The sequence below is a fragment of the Hibiscus syriacus genome, unplaced genomic scaffold, assembly GCF_006381635.1.
Source record: "Hibiscus syriacus cultivar Baekdansim isolate YM2019G1 unplaced genomic scaffold, ASM638163v2 tig00110549_pilon, whole genome shotgun sequence".
NCBI lineage: Eukaryota > Viridiplantae > Streptophyta > Magnoliopsida > Malvales > Malvaceae > Hibiscus > Hibiscus syriacus.
The window spans coordinates 548,294-564,594 of record NW_024062776.1 but is presented as its reverse complement, the minus strand read 5'-3'; the positions used below and the strand labels follow the sequence as shown (position 1 = coordinate 564,594).

Genomic DNA, 16,301 nt, shown 5'->3' with positions numbered 1-16,301 from the left:
ATTCCTGCAGTAAATATGATACTGGAATCTGAATATCCCCAAGCTCTTTTGCTATTCCAAAGCTGCAATCACTTTGTACCAAATGGGAAAAATTACGGTTAAAAATAGTAATACCCGCAAGATGCATATAGGAAAACTATTGCATTGAAACTATGGAAAGACATGAACATCGAGGAGATCAATAAGCCTACACTACATTAATGGTATATCTGATTGGAATTGTACATGCCATGAAGAGCCACAAGATACACTAGATAGTCATAAATGGCTTGGTCTCCTTTTACCTGCGTCTGTTCTCAACTTCTTCACAGGATTGGCCCAACCAATACTCCCAACACCACCATTTGATGGGTGAGAAGGTTGGTTGGGCCAGACTTGCTGCTGCTGGTTCAGTCTCGCATCCTTAGAGACTGACCCTGATGCTGGACTCCTGATGTTGCGGACTATACTCGGGGGTGACACAGGGCCAACAGATCCAGTCCTAGGCTTCACCGAAGACTTTTCCCTGTCTTTCCTCTTCTTCTTGCAAGTAACCAGCTCGCCTGGATGAGTCAGAAGAGAATCATCTTGTTGATATTGTTCCCTGGTGATGCCACTTCCGCTTCCAAGCCTTGATTCCTTTTGGGGCATGTGCACTCTAATCCTCGTGTCCTCACCACCAGAGTGGGTGGATCCACGTTGTAACGACTTTTGAGTCAAGCCCGAGTCAGATTCCATCTCATTCATCTGCTTCTGTCTTTTGCCAACAGCTAACTGTCTAGAGGAGGGACCTGAGGTGGAGGTCGATACCGAACTATAGAAAGAAAGAGAATTCCTAGCTTCCCAGAAATCTGTATCTGGAAATGGTATCTTCAACAAGTTGAAAAACAGATCATGTACTTTCTTTGCTTCAGATCTGACCTGTGAGTCCCAATTACATTTGCAGAGTTCGAAAACATATCAGGACATTGATGAAAGAATTAAAGCAAACATATGTTGTTCAATTGGGAGGAAGGAGATTGGAAGAATTGCAAGGTGATTGCAGTTTCTAGGCACTTAAACACAAAATATAAGTAGATTAACTTGGACGAAAAGCTCTCAAAGTATTTGATTCCAGAAGACTATCACAGAAAAAGCCAAAAGAGTGATGCAAAGGTGAGTGGCTATGAACACATAAAGATACTAACACCACCAAGATAAAAAAAAGAAGAGATTATACCTCCAGTGAAAACCCATAAAAATGCATTCCACTTTTTAACACTAGCTGCACGTCTGAAACAAGCTCCATAACTCCACTGTACTCTAATCTGTCAACACTCTGATCAATCTTCCGGAAATCCAAATTGTTACTTCCACTTCCACCGACGGAACCAGAGTTTTCAATCCTCTTCCATAAATCTGTCAAAAGTGGCACAATACGTTGACCCTCCTTATCTATTCTCCTCTGAAGCTTGCTAATCACATTTTTGCACTGGAAATATGAGAAATTTCTAGTCAATAGAGGTCAAAGGTGAAAATTACTCATTTCTTAAAAGGGTAAGACATTTTGATGTGTAAAGCTTTCAATTACAAAGTACATGCAAACCATGAAAAATATTATGCCCTCAAGACTAAATAACATGAAGATCAATTCTAAATGAACGAAAGACAGATGGACATGCGAAAACAAAAGGAGAATAACAAATGATTGAAAATACTATATAGCACATAAAACTTCCTAAACCTAAAAAGAAAATTCCCAACTACATAAAATATAAACCAAATGCCCATCCTAGCAAAATAAAAGAGAGAACACACTAAGATGAAATCCGTGTATACTGCAGAGCATTAGATGCAATATAAAAGATCCAATGCAAGCAAAGAAAGCTAAGAAATTCAGGTGGATCAAAGCCATGGAGACCGGTGAGAGCATGCTACAAGAAACTCCATCAAGCTGTTCATAATACTAAAGCAACGTTTCCAACATTTCTCCAATGGCCAGGAAAAGAAATCCATAATTGATACATACCTTTCTCTGAATGACATCAGACATCTTAGCACCAAAACTTGACGACCTACTTAAATTAACTAGTTTACTGTCCCCGCTCTCTCTAGAGGGTTTGCCAGCATCTTCTGAAGGAGATGGCATCAAAATCATTCTACCAGACTTCGGTGCTGCATGCAACTTTGATGTACTAGCTATTTTCCTTGAAGGTAAGTTCCTCCTACTTTTTGAAGATGAATCATTTGGATCATGCTTGGAAGCATTGCGTTCACGTGTTGGTTTTCTTTGTGTATCAGTACTAAGTTGTGGTTGGTATTTTGGTCCATCTGGAAAGGGAACAGAGATGAATCTCCACTTCGGAGATGAGGCACGTCCGTGGCAGATTTCTTCTCTACCCTTTCCACAGTATGACGAGGTCGAAGCCGAATACTACGTTTTCGTTTTATTTTGGGTTGGACAACTTGTTCCTCTTCGCCTCCATCACGATCATGGTTCCAACTTTCAGATTGCTGGCGGTCCATGTGAGAATCTCCCGATACTGCAATTTCACCTTCCTCTAATTCATCTGACTGCCGAAATTAATATAACATGAGAAAACAGCAGTAATCAACTAGCACCATAATACATCATTTTATGAAAAGGGACATACCAGCCTTCTTGCAGCAGAACCAGGCCTAGCATCTAATGCAGATAGAGATACAAATTTCTGAGGAGATATCGGAGAGACTATCTGCGCTGGTCTACTACTGTCCAAAGAAGATCCTGATGAACCACCATCTTCAAGTATGTGGTTGTTTCTAATCTGTTCTGAAGCCTGGAGACACTCATACCCATCATCACCAAGTGCACCTTCTTCTGACTGGTCATTATTTATAGGTGGTGCCCCCACAGCACCACTAATTTCATCATCTTCAAATTCACCACTGTCCCCCTCTTCTTCATTTCCAGAATAACCATTTCTCTCATCAGAACTTGCCTCAGAGAATTCCCCATTCTCATCCATTTCCTTGTAGTTGGGTTTCTTTTTCTTGGGTCGTCCCCTCTTTCTCTCAGTATCCATTTCTTTGGATTCAGCACCACCGTCAGCAGTAAACAAAATGTTCTTTGATGGCTTTTTTGATAAGGCAGCTACAGCAGCATTTACTTCCCTTATACTGGCTCGAAGCCACTTAGGTACCTGTTCATGGCAAGTCATCTCCTCAGTCCAATCCAGTTCTTCATCCATTTGATCAAACAACTCAACTTCTTCCTCACTTCTTGCTATCATGCGATTTACCTGGTGCAATGAGGGAACATCGTGGACAGTTTCTTGATACCTCTCCTCATCATGCAACAATGTTTCTAAAGTCGTGCGTCTCTCTTCATGTGTTGTTCTCTGGTCAAAACGTCCAGCATTAATTACTTCATCAGCCATGTCAATTTTATACTGTTGAATGTTATTCCTTATGAGGCTCTCAATGGATCCCATATATCTATCCTTACCAGCAAAATCATCATCCTCAAAATCAACTGTACCACCACTCCTTAGTTCATCCTCCTTCTGCTGACTAGAGATTTTGTCAACAACTGCTTCCATGTAAATTACTTTGACTTCCCTTGTTTGTCCAATTCGGTGAGCTCTAGCAACTGCCTGTTCCTCATTTTTAGGATTTGGATCAGGATCATATATAACAACGGTGTCAGCAGATTGAAGATTTAGACCACGTCCAGCAGCACGAATGCTTAGTAAGAAAATGAAGCACTCAGAATTCGGGCTATTGAAGTCAACAATAGCTGATTCTCGATCTTCCAAACTTGTTGTTCCATCAATACGCCTGTAAACAAGCCGCCTCCACTGCAAGTATTCCTCCAAGATATCCAGAAGCTTTGTCATGGTACTAAAGAGTAATACTCGATGTCCAGTTCTCATAAGTTTTATTAGGATTCTGTCTAGGATCCACAATTTCCCACAAGATCTTATAAGGAAATCTTTGGAGAAATCATTGAAATATGGATAATTAAGCAAAGGATGATTGCAAGTCTTCCGAAGCTCCATACACCGGTTATTTAATGTTTTGTACACCTTAGCCTGGTATATTGGATTTTTTTGAACCTTGCGCTTCTCATCTTCGGGATCAACTCGAAGAGTCCCAGTTGATTTTATCCAATCATAAATAGCACCCTGAATAGCTGACATTCTGCATTTCAATACTATAGACACCTGTAGTAAGCCAAGGAAATAACATTATTAGAACCTAGAAATGTTAAGTGGTTTTTAAAGTAGGACACAATAACAACATACCTTTGGAGGAAGTGAACCTTCCACATCTTCAACACGACGTCTAAGCATAAAAGGCTCTAGTATTTGATGAAGTCGGTGGATGATGATAACCTTCTTCTCAGTCTCAAGCCAATCATCTTCTGCATTATGTGTAGGTTCCCTTTGAAATGGTTGTGAGAACCAATCATGAAATGCTTTGCGATTATCAAATACCTCAGGAAGGAGAAGATTTAACAGTGACCAGAGTTCTTTCAAGTCATTCTGTGGCATAAAAAAACTCTTGTTCAACACATCAAACAACGATAGACACACATGCACACACATATAAGAAAGAGAGCCTGGGAGAAAGGACAAGGCAAATAGGTTTAATCACTTTAGCGCATCAAATAAGACACATTGTAGGGAATATAAAGTAAACTGTGAGTGATATCTGAACAAGCCTCATTTTTGGACAAGGAAAAGCAATACTACAATTCAGTGAATGACTTAGAACATTGCAAGGAACACTGTTAATTTTTGCCAGTTAAAAGATGTTTAGAACAGAACATTGAAAATTCCAATAATTACCCATAAACAGCATTGTACAACGCAGGCAAATCGCATGGTACCTCCTTTTCATTCTTCAAATGGATATTTAGTGAGGAACCAATACAAAGAGACATGATGAAAACTTAATAATTGGAGTTTAAGATTTCTAAAGTTAGGAGAAACTTGTTATATACCTAAGCCTACCACTAAATGCAAGGTGTCAATGCATGCATCTGGGCATGTAATAAAAAGTGCTGCCAAGGAAAAAACAATGGTCATACATTTCAAGAAGGCGGCAGTCATAATAGTAAAGAAAATAATGTTCTTCAAAGTTTTCAAATCTGTATGTGTGTACATACAAGCGAGTAATTTCAATTTATAGAATATTAGAGGTGCCTTAACAGACCTGTAATGGTGTCCCAGTAAGAAGTAAACGCCTTTGGCAACGGTATCTATCAAGATCTCGAGCTAAAACAGACTCCCTATCCTTCATTCTCTGTGCTTCATCAATTACGATGTACTTCCAATCAATTTTGGAAAGTTTTGACCGATCATACATGATGAATTCATAAGTTGTCACAAGGACATTAAATTTCATTGCCAAAACCTCCTGCAAGACAAGTAAACTAAAAGAAAGTTAAGAAAATTTTGACACTTAAAAGAAACAACTAAATAAAGGTACTTATAGTTCTTACTTGAGAAAATAGTTTCGAACGTTGATCTTTTCCTCCAACATAATAGATGCATGACACAGATGGCAGCCAAGTGTGGAGTTCACTCTGCAAGAAAGGACTCGTTTAGTTCTTTCCAAGATATTAGGAAAATGTCATAGCTGTCAATAAAAGGCAAAAATTAAACTAACCTTCCAATTTACTAGAACAGCATTTGGAACAATTATAAGATGTGGGCCATAGTTTCCTTTAAATTCCATCAAATATGCAATCAATGCCATAACCTGCACGGTGAGTTAACCTAAGAAATTAACAGCCTTATTTTATCATATGATTATCTGCCAAAACAATAAATGCTCCAACTAGTCACAACACCCTGTCTAACTCCCGAATAACACACAAAACTGCAGTGTTACAATTATTTTTAAAAAAATCAAATACCTGAACAGTTTTCCCAAGACCCATCTCATCAGCCAAGATGCCATTTAATTTATTATTATACAAAGAGAGCATCCACTGCAAACCAACCTATCAAACACCATACATAGATGTCATAAAATCTTAACAAGCTATAACAAATGGTAGTAAACTGACAAATACAAAATCCAATCGAGGAAAAAGTAGAAAGGAAACATAATATTTTATATATAGCCACATACAAGCTGATAGTCTCGTAGTTTTCCAGCTCGTAGCATTGATGGTTGCCTTATGACCCTTTCATTGACAGCATGAGCAAGATTATAATACCTGTTGAAGACCACAAGAAATGAAGATTAAAATAGCCAGAATTAGTGGCTTCTGATAAAATGCCATTAAAATAAACAGAAACATAAATAATAAATTTTATATCAATCATATTCATATGTGATTATAGTTATTGAACTAAAGAACATGCGAAAAACTACTTCAGGAGCCCCATCAGTCACAAGATTACCACCCATTACTCATGTTTCATGACTGAAGCCCCTACTGTATAATCAATAAGTCCTAAGAATAAACTACAATACGATCAGAGACATAACTTACTTGCTAACAGATGAACCTTCCCTGGGTGTATTCATTTCCATAAATCGATTTCTTATTATTACTTCCTCTCCAGCACAAGATGCAGCAGCCCTAACTTCTTCTTCTGATAGTCCCTTTAGTCAAGAAGTACAAACGAGAAGGTAAGTAACACGGAGTCCACCTAAAGCATGGTGATTAGGAAAGGAAATGACTTTTTTTTTCAAGGCTCAGAATTCAGTCCCACAAAGAAAATAAACTGAGAAAGGGGGAACACCCTAAAAGACAACCAGAAGTGGGTACAAGGGAGCGAGAGTTCAAGAGACCATGCCTGCAACCGTGCAACAACAGCAGCAGCATTAGCTGCATCAGCTACTTCCTGCTGATTCTTGGCAGCTGTGATCTTACTTCCCAGTTTATGAAGATACTCTTCAGTCTGTGACAAGAATGATGAAAGGACTTCATATCTCTCTGCAGCATCTCCGGGGATATTTGTCTGCTGCTCAATCAACATCTCCCGGTACCTTTCAACATCATTATTCTTTAAGGCCTCCATCCTTCTATTTCTATCATCATCTTTCCTCTTTGAAAACTCCCGTAACATTCTTTCATGGTACTTGGCAACTCCCCTATTACAAGCAGTCCGTGCATCACGGATAGCCCAATGAGCCTCCAGGAGCTTCTTACGCCACTGAAAGATGGATTTCAACTGCTTCTCTCTTAGGGCCTTCTGAGTGGCTTGTACTTGTCTGGTCATCTCAATACGCTGACGCTCACACAGGCGGACAAATTTTCTATATGGTCTGTCAGGCATCGCCATTATCTCTTGTTGCTGCTGGTCAATTTCATCCCTCAAATGAGCCTGCAGGTCTTTAAGTCGCAGCTTTTTTTCTTCAATTTGCAGTCGCAGAACAAGATCTGGCCTAATCCTTCTCTTCTCCATATTTATTGCTAGTAAGCCACCAATCTTCCTCAAATTCTCTGATCGTTTATTGCTAAGGACTTCCATGGCTTCCTCAAAGAGAAGATCTTTGACACCATATGCCAAAGTTAAATTATTATTGCTGTTAGGCATTGCTGAACCATATGAATCGTGTTTCCTAGTGAAGAAGGGGAAATCAAATAGTGGACCATGATACTTCCTGGCAGAGGCAGGATCCTTTGGTTGGGAGGCAGAGTTTGCCTGCACAGATTTCTTAACTTGCCCTCCATCAGATGCAGAAACTTGTGGCGAAACAGCTTCCCCCCTATCCACACTAAAATCGCTTCTAACTGGAGCTTTCGAAAGGCCATGTTCCACTTCTTGGTCCGAATTTGCAGAAAAGACAGAACTTTGCTGCTCGTCTTTTCCAGCAGGTAATTTAGATGGAAGTTCCTTGACCATGGCTGACACACCTTGCATATGAACTATTGATTCAGTTGCCCCATCATCTCCTGTATGAGCTTCCTCTTTAGTAACATTCTGTCCTTTGGTAGATGGCTCAGCCAGTGAAACCTTCTCTTTTGACTCCACATGCTTTGCTTGATCCTCTACATCCTTTCCACCATCTCTCCCCTGGTTATTTCCACCTGAAGGAGGTAACTGCAGCTGATGCTGCTCAAGAGGTGAGGGAACAATGGCTCGAAGAAGCTCTTGTGGAAGTGTACCTTCTCCTTTCTGTTAATGACACAGAAACCAACATGATCCATTCAAAATTTCTTTATAAGCTTTGTGCAATAGAAAGTAAGGCAAAAATACATAAATGGACTGAGAGATTAGTATACCTTCAGGCGCCTAAATGCTAGTATTTGTGCCTTGAGAACATGAAGTTGTTGTTTAGTGAAACCAAAATGCTGCTGTGGCATCAGAAAAGCAGTTCCCCCTCGTGACAGTAAGTTGTTAACCGATCCCGCATCATTAGAAGGAGCAGCAGGCAGAAGCGAAGATCGATTTAAGTGTTTCAGATGCTGCATTTGCAGCATTTCTATTCCACCTGGTGAATTTTTTGCTGACAAAGACGGATCGATACTCGGGCAGACATTTGCAGTAGACTGTGGAGGATGCATATGAGGCAACTCATTTCCATGCCCAACTGGCTGTGTAGGAAGCACTTGGTTCTCTTGCCCATGAATACCCAACTGCTGCATTGAAATGTTGTTAGCATTGTTAACAACCCCAGAACTGGAAGATGAGCCATAAGAGTTATGTAGAACCATCTGCCCAGCTTTTGTAAATCCAGACATGCCAGACATATCATTGGATGAATTACCACGGGGAGAACTCTCACTGGGAACTGATGGAGAAGTGATTTGCGGCTTGGACACAACTACTGGTGACTGAGTACCCATAGTCCTTTCATTTGTTTTTTGCTGGGAAGCCATACGGGACTGCATTAGCGGAATGAGCTGAGCCATCAAGTTGGCGTTTGCAGGTTGCGACAGATCAATATTACGCTCAAGGGCCCACGCCTGCAACTGTGCAGCCATAGCAAGTTGATTGTTTCCCATGTTTTGAACAGTTTGCTGAGCATGTTGTGCCTGGATGGCCCTTAAAACATTTCCAGGCATTAATTGTCCGGTAATTGTTGCCTGGCTGGGTGGCTTGGGCTCATTACTGTGCTCAGAAGCTGACCTTGGTCTTAGATCCATCTGCTTTTCAGCACAACCAAGCAGCTCAGAATCATTCTTAGAGGATGACGACTGAGCCTGGTTAACAGCCTTCATGGAGATAAGATCCTGCATTTTTAAGTTTCCAGTTCGTGTGTCCTGATTCTTAACAGATGCAGAGCCCGACATGGCCATTTTAGCTTGCTGCTGCTGTGCCAGAAGTGCCTTCTGTTGCTGAGCAGCCTGGTGAGCAAACTGATAGTAAGCTTGCTGGACAGGATTAAGTGTTTGTTGTTCAACACCTTGACTCCTATTCTGGCTTCCCTGGGCAGAAGAATGTTGTTGAGGCAGATCAAAAAATTTCCTGGATGGTTGAGGCGGTTGCATGGAGCTTGGAGATGAAGGGAAATTGCTTCCTCCCATTATACGTTGCAGGCCACTGGCTTGATATGCTAGGGCAGCTTCATTTCCTTCAGGTTTTCTAAGTGGTTGTAGTTGAAATGACTGCAAGAACAATTATAAATGCAAAATATAAAATGCGTGAACTTCACAAACAAATGCATAAGGTTAAAATGGTGCCAGCAGTATTAAGGTGGGTTGACTCAACTAAATGCTTCAAGCAATTCAAAAGTACCTTTTTATTGATTTCAAGAGAAAAAGAATAAAACTTAGCAATAATTTCACTTGCAGCACCACAGAATTTTTAAGACCTAAGACCAGATTACAATCAATTTCCCAGAGGACCTCCACTGCTTAATGCCACTAAATAGAACCCTCCTTTAAACTCCCTGAACACAATTGAATTACCAAGGAACCAATCAACTTTAAGTAGTACATTAGAGATTGCATTTATTACTCCAAAATTAAAATCCCCAAAACCCGCCAAATTCTCCAACTTACCGCGCCCAATTACCAAAACAGACTGAGTTCCCAAAATCAAGTTCTTCAATTCAACCAAATTTCCTTTTTGTGTAATAAAATTTCAGAAGCACTTTACCTGCCCAGATGTAATTTGCTGATGCTGTTGCTGCTGCTGCTGCACCATCGAATCAAACCCCAAGTGTGGGGTCGAAACGGCCGATGAGGAGGAAGACGGCGAAGCTGCTGACGATGTGGATGCCGCAAGACCCACCGGATTCCGGCTGGGCCCACCTCCAGAATGCATACAAAAAATTAAGCCCGATATTCTTTTAACGGAAATTCCCCCGCGAATTCCAAATTATTAAGACAAAAAACTCACTCTCACAACTCGAATCCCTCCAAAAACCTTTTTTATTCAATAAAAACCCCCTTTTTCACCCTCCGATCCTAGCGTTCAAAAATAAAAATAAAGAAAATTAACTAAAAACAAAACCAAATATTTAGGTTTATTTTTGGCTCTCTCTCCAAAAATCCATAAATCACGGTAGAAATTAGAGATAAATCTTGATGAGTTAATCGAGAGCCAACTTGACGGGAACTGGGGATAATTAAAACTCGATGATTCGACTCACTGCTCGCAATCCACTAATCTCTCTCTCTCTCTCTCCCCCCTGGTGTTTTTCACGCAATTTTGCAGAACTTTCCCATCTCAAGTCAAACCCTAGTGAGGTTATTTAAAAAGGGAAAAAAATCTCTTATTTTACCTTTGGTGCTTGCCTGCTTGGTAATAACCTTTAAGGTGGGCTCCACTGTGGTTGCCAACAATTAGAAATTGACGGAAAGGGACAAAGGCATGTACATTTTAACCCTTGCGTCTCTTTGATATTTACAGGGACACCCCCATATGCCGACGGATCACAGCAAATAGTAATCTTATGCATGATCTGCCCAATAAAAGCCTTACACGTATTATCTACTTCATCCATCGTAGGAGCAGAAGGAAACCCTTTTATCCTCAACTTCACAGCCCGCTTAATCAAACTACAATCCCATCAGTCATCCTCGGAGGAATACCATGAGATCTGGTATTTTTCTCTTGCCAAACATAGTGTAGTTATATCAGGCCAAACGAATTATAATGGCCGTAGAGATTTCCCCCTACCATGATCTTGCACCCAAAAACCATATCCCTCCAACCAGAACTACAACTTCTAACATGGCAGTCCTGCATAACTAAACCCCAAACAGCCCTCGAAAAGACACACTCCGTATCTAAATGATCTCTTGTTTCATCTATCCCCTCACAAAGAACACAGGAAATAACCTCCCCAAAGAGCCATACGGGTACTTGTTAACAAACGGTCTAGAATTGCTAATCAAGCAATAAAAGAATGTCGAGGTATTGATAATCCCCCCAAACAAATTTGAACCATGACACGCTTACCGGCTTATGTCGGAGGACATCCCAAACTTCCCTTGCTCAAAAGTTCCCATCCAAGACCCCATTAAAAATCATCTCGCAGTTTCATAATCTTTTTCCAAGCCCAACTATAAGTATTCCTCATATGAACTTGTCAAATAGAGTACTCTTTCAAAATATAGCTTTCGATCCATTCCACCCGAAGCTAGCTCACTTTGACGAGAATAAGCCACAAACAACATATCATGCAAGCTCTATTCCATCTCAAGCTGCTTTTTAGCTCAACCCCACCCTTCCTCCCTCACATTTAGGATGACAAACACTCTCCCAACTTACTCGAACATCCCGAGCTAAATCCTCTTAACCCTTCCAAAGGAAGAAATCGCACAACTTCTCAATCTATTTTAGCACTTTTGGAGGAGGAAGGAAAACCCTACATTAAAAACTATAAATATCAAAGATTACAGCTTGAATAAACTGCAATCTTCTAGCAAAAGATAAACATTTGGCAGACCAACTTCTCATCCTCCCAACAATTTTTTCAACCAAAACCTCACAATCCAAATAGGTGAGATTCCTTGAAATCAAATGTACACCTAAGTACCTTACCGGAAGAGAACCCACCCGAAACCTAGTATGCTCAATCAACGCCTGAACCTCCGCATCACCTAACCCATCACAATAAATCTCGCTCTTAGAGTCATTCATCAATAGACCAGACATTCTATAAAAAACCACCCCTAACATTTTTCACAGCCAACAAAGCCTCCACGCTACCCCTAGTAAAAACTAAGAGGTCATCAGCAAAACAAATACGAGTGAGAGACCAATTTTTTTACACTTTGGATGGTAATCTCTTTAGTATCATATATTTGAGTTTTTGATACGGATAAAGTTATAAAAAAAGCACGAATCAAATGGTCTGTGTAATAAAATAATTATTGATATTCTTCATAAATTTTAAACGTAAATTTTTAATTACAAGATAGATTTGTTTAAAAGATTTTTAATCACTTGACATTTAGGGATAATAATATTTTCTTTATTCTCCGAGATGCTTGATTCAGATTGAGATATATAATAAAATATATTTGAAAACTCTCGGTTGGATGAAAGGATCAAGATTAATTAAGAAATAATAAATAATGATGGAACGGTTGATTATTTTGTATCATTTGGAATGTGCTGTTTTAGAATTAAAACATGGTTATTAGGTTTAAAATGGATACACAGCTATAATGTTTCTTTTATTTCAGATTGTTGTTTCAAAGGATTCTAATGTACAACAAAAAAATATGGTTCAAATGTAACAGGAATCAAAATGTTCATGGAATTACAGAAGAAAAGAAGAAATAAATCTGCTTCGTTTATCATCTATCAACCAGAAATGATTGAATCTAACACTCTTGAATAACTCTCCAGTATCGCCTGCCCCACATCCTGCAAAACCCAGATTTTCCCTTAATTTCTTATCATTAGAGGTCAAAAAGATTGCATGATATTGAGGAAAGCAATTTAGAGAAAATACCAGTTTTGATCACTTACCCTGTTGTATTGAATTTTGCAGGTGTCTAAGGACGTTTGTGAAAGTTCGGGATACCTTTGCTTCAATGGAAATAGCAAGCTCTCTGCTCTTTCAGCTAATATATGGTTTTTGTCGCTCCGATCGACGTCGGACATTAAGTCTTTCATCATGCTCCACGATGATTTCGAATGGCTAGTGCATGCTTTACTTCTCCATGTATACATCGAAGCTTCGACACAGTCTGAAAGCTCGAGTGCTTCTTGTTCGGATGCTATATTGAGACAATCGAGCAGATATTCAGGGGAGAATTTTTCTGCGGAATACATGAAGCGGAAAATTGCATCTCCAATACTGGCTCTTCCACTCTGTCGGTAAGAGGAAAAGAGGGTTAGAGATTGAACCGGGAGTTACAACCGAACATCAATCAACTTTGATAAGTGATTGCATGAACTAACTGAGCTAAGCTATGGGTTCAATATATACATGAATGGAACATTTGTGTATATACAATTTAGTCACCAGGACTAACCTTTGGAAGGGATGCCATGTACGAGTCTGGGATTTCCATCTCAGAAAGAACACTACTGTTGATAGACATGGCCGTCTTGTGAATTTGATTAGCACACTCTCGTTTGTGTCGCAAGTGCTTCCTTGCTTTCTCAGAGAGACCACTCGGAGGAACACATGGCACTGGCACCCACCATTTCTCGTTGTTTCTCTGAACAACTCTTCGAAACGAGCCAGTACGGGTCAAATTTGACGACAAACTGTTTCTCTGTCCTGGAAGCTGTCAAGTATTTCCTGTTAAAAGGATGTGAGCTATGAGATAAAAGCTTTTCAAGTATAATAAAAGTCATTAATTTTCTCACGTAGAGCTTATCTTACAATGAGCATTGCATCCAACTTCCTCAATGCTGGAAGATTGATGTAATTATCTGATCTCGGTCTGCTTTCCATTATCTAAAAGGGTAAGAAAAAAAAAATCATGTTAAAACAATCAAAGATGAAAATTTTCCATCAAATGAAAGCTTTTGGTGTGGACTATGAAACGTTACCTCAACAGCTGTTCCATTGCGCAATTTCTGTGACTTAGTGAGAGCAAATTTTTGGGATATTATTCGAACGCAGGAGCAGAAAGTTCCTTGTCATCGCTTAATTTGGTTCCCAATGCATGTTTCCAAGCACAGTCTAATTGCTTGGATGGCTATCCTCGACCGTCTTCCTACTAGAGATCGTCTTCAACGTATGGGAATCTGTTCTGAAGGAGTTTAAGCTAATTGTAACTCCTTCCAAGAGACACGGAACCATCTCTCTTCTTTCTCTGCCCTTTGGCAACCGATCTCTGGAGCTCTATTCTGCTGCTTAACGGTATTTCTACTTCTTTCGCATCTTGGGATGAATTTTTAGATTGGGTTATCTCTGTTTGGAAAGGGAAGTCACTTATCACTGTCATATTGAAGTTTGTAGGGTCTGCTTTCATTTATTTTCTGTGGCAAGAAAGTAATTGCAGAATTTTCTCGGGTCGTCGGAAAAACGTTGAAGCCTTGCTCAAAGATATCAAAGAGGTCGTAGCCATTCGTCTAAGGGACAAATCCATTAATAGACTTGATAGTTTTAACCTTACTCTATGTAATGCTTGGAATATAGTTTAGCCAAATTTTTTTTTTGTTTCTTGACTGTTAATAGTTTCTTTTGTTGCTTGATTGGTTGTAGTAACATTGCTATTTTGGGTAATAAATTTTGAATTATCCAAAAAAAAATTCACAATGTAATCACAAACAGATAAAAGACAGTCCATTTATCTTTTCCAAAGTTCCTTATTTTCAGGGTTCAAAGGCTCCAACCTCAAGTTTTGTCCAAATACAGTCGCAGTAGTAATTTCAACATTCAACATAACTAAATAAGCAAATTCATAGATTCAAACGACAACTAAAAAAACAGTCATGTTGTCTGAATATATATATATCCATAAAGATTAGTTGCATTTGAGATGGTGACAGCTGTGCAGACTCCTTTTCCACTTCCTGACATGTCATCTCCAAGTAAAAGTTTTGCAAATCTTTCCTCCATCATTTCAAGTTCTATCAAACATAATTTACACCCATTAGCATGAAAAAAAACAATATAATTTAGCATGAAAGACAAATCTTTGCCATATGTTTTTACCTAAATCCAATGATTCCAATTCATCAAGCTTTTCATCAACATCGCTTTTGCGCTGCTTTGTTCCAAGCCTTGTAAGAACAGCTAGTTTCTGAGCTCCAGATCTTCTTGCCGGAAAATGAGAAGGTGAAGCTTCACTACAACAACTATGATCATCAACAGGCTCCGAAAACGCAGAGTTCCCCGAATAAGTCCGGTAATACAAGAAAGAATCACCGCTCATCGTCGAACACCCCGGAGTTTCTGTAGTTGACTGGTCATTTTGTTCAGTGGAACAAGGAGAAGGCTGATAACCCGGATCATAGTTCTCGTTGGTGTTCGACAAATTGTCCATTTGAGCTGCTGCTTTATAAGTACTAATTCTAATACTATACTCTCTGCAAATAATCATGGAATTTGGTCAGTGGGGCTCAAGATTTGAACACTTTTAAAGCATAATCAAAACAAACTGAACTGATGGGACTTTAAGACATGGTCCAAAACGTGGACTTTAATACTAATGCTTGGTGTCCTTAACAGTCATAGGTCGTTGTTTTTATCAGATTCTAACTATAATTCACTAAAATTTTAAAAAAAATGTAAAGCAAAGCCAACGGTTTGATGATAAAACAACATTCTTTTCCAATAACTCACCTTTAAAGAGTACTGCAAGTATGGAATTTGAATTCGGGAACCGTTGAGAATAGCTAGTAATCTGAGGAACGTTTGAAACAGTTCCCCCAAGCATTTCTGCTGCCGTTGTAACCTTTTCTCTCCAGAAGAAACACTTTCTTTTTGCATCCCCATGATCATGAAAAAAGGGATCTTGAGTTCTCAACCGTCTGATCGCTGACTTCTTTTTTGTTTCTTTTCTGATGAAACAACAAACAATCAAAAACCCGGTTTCAGAATCTGGGGAAAAAAGAGGGTTTGATTTGATTCTATGGAGAAAAAGAGAGCTGAAAAAGTTTCTGATAGAACAAGCAGAGTGCGCCTTAGTTGTGTGTTACATTGAATATTTATGCAGTTTTGAGGTTGGTTATATTATATGATTGCAAATTGCAAATAGTGATATAAAATTTTATAGTTTGGTGAGAGAGAATCTTAACTATTTTATTTTCTTTAATGAAAGGGTTAATTACCTCATTCATACATGAACTATACCTAATTCTCTGTTTATACATAATGTTTAAAAATTATCAATTTTCATACATGATGTTTTCTATCTTTAATGGGTTCACTCATTTTCGTCACGGAAAGTGATGTTGCACTTTAAATGGGTGCCATGTGGCACGTGGCATTCTCGTAACCTATTTCCAAAGTTCCACGTGGCATTTTGTTAA

At 39.3% G+C, this 16,301-nt stretch overlaps 2 pseudogenes; both read right to left on the bottom strand.

Annotated features, from left to right (window-relative positions):
* Positions 1 to 127: 127 nt before the first annotated feature.
* Positions 128 to 10,605, bottom strand: LOC120131205 (annotated as a pseudogene).
* A 2,063-nt stretch (positions 10,606 to 12,668) lies between these two features.
* Positions 12,669 to 15,771, bottom strand: LOC120131150 (annotated as a pseudogene).
* Positions 15,772 to 16,301: the final 530 nt, after the last annotated feature.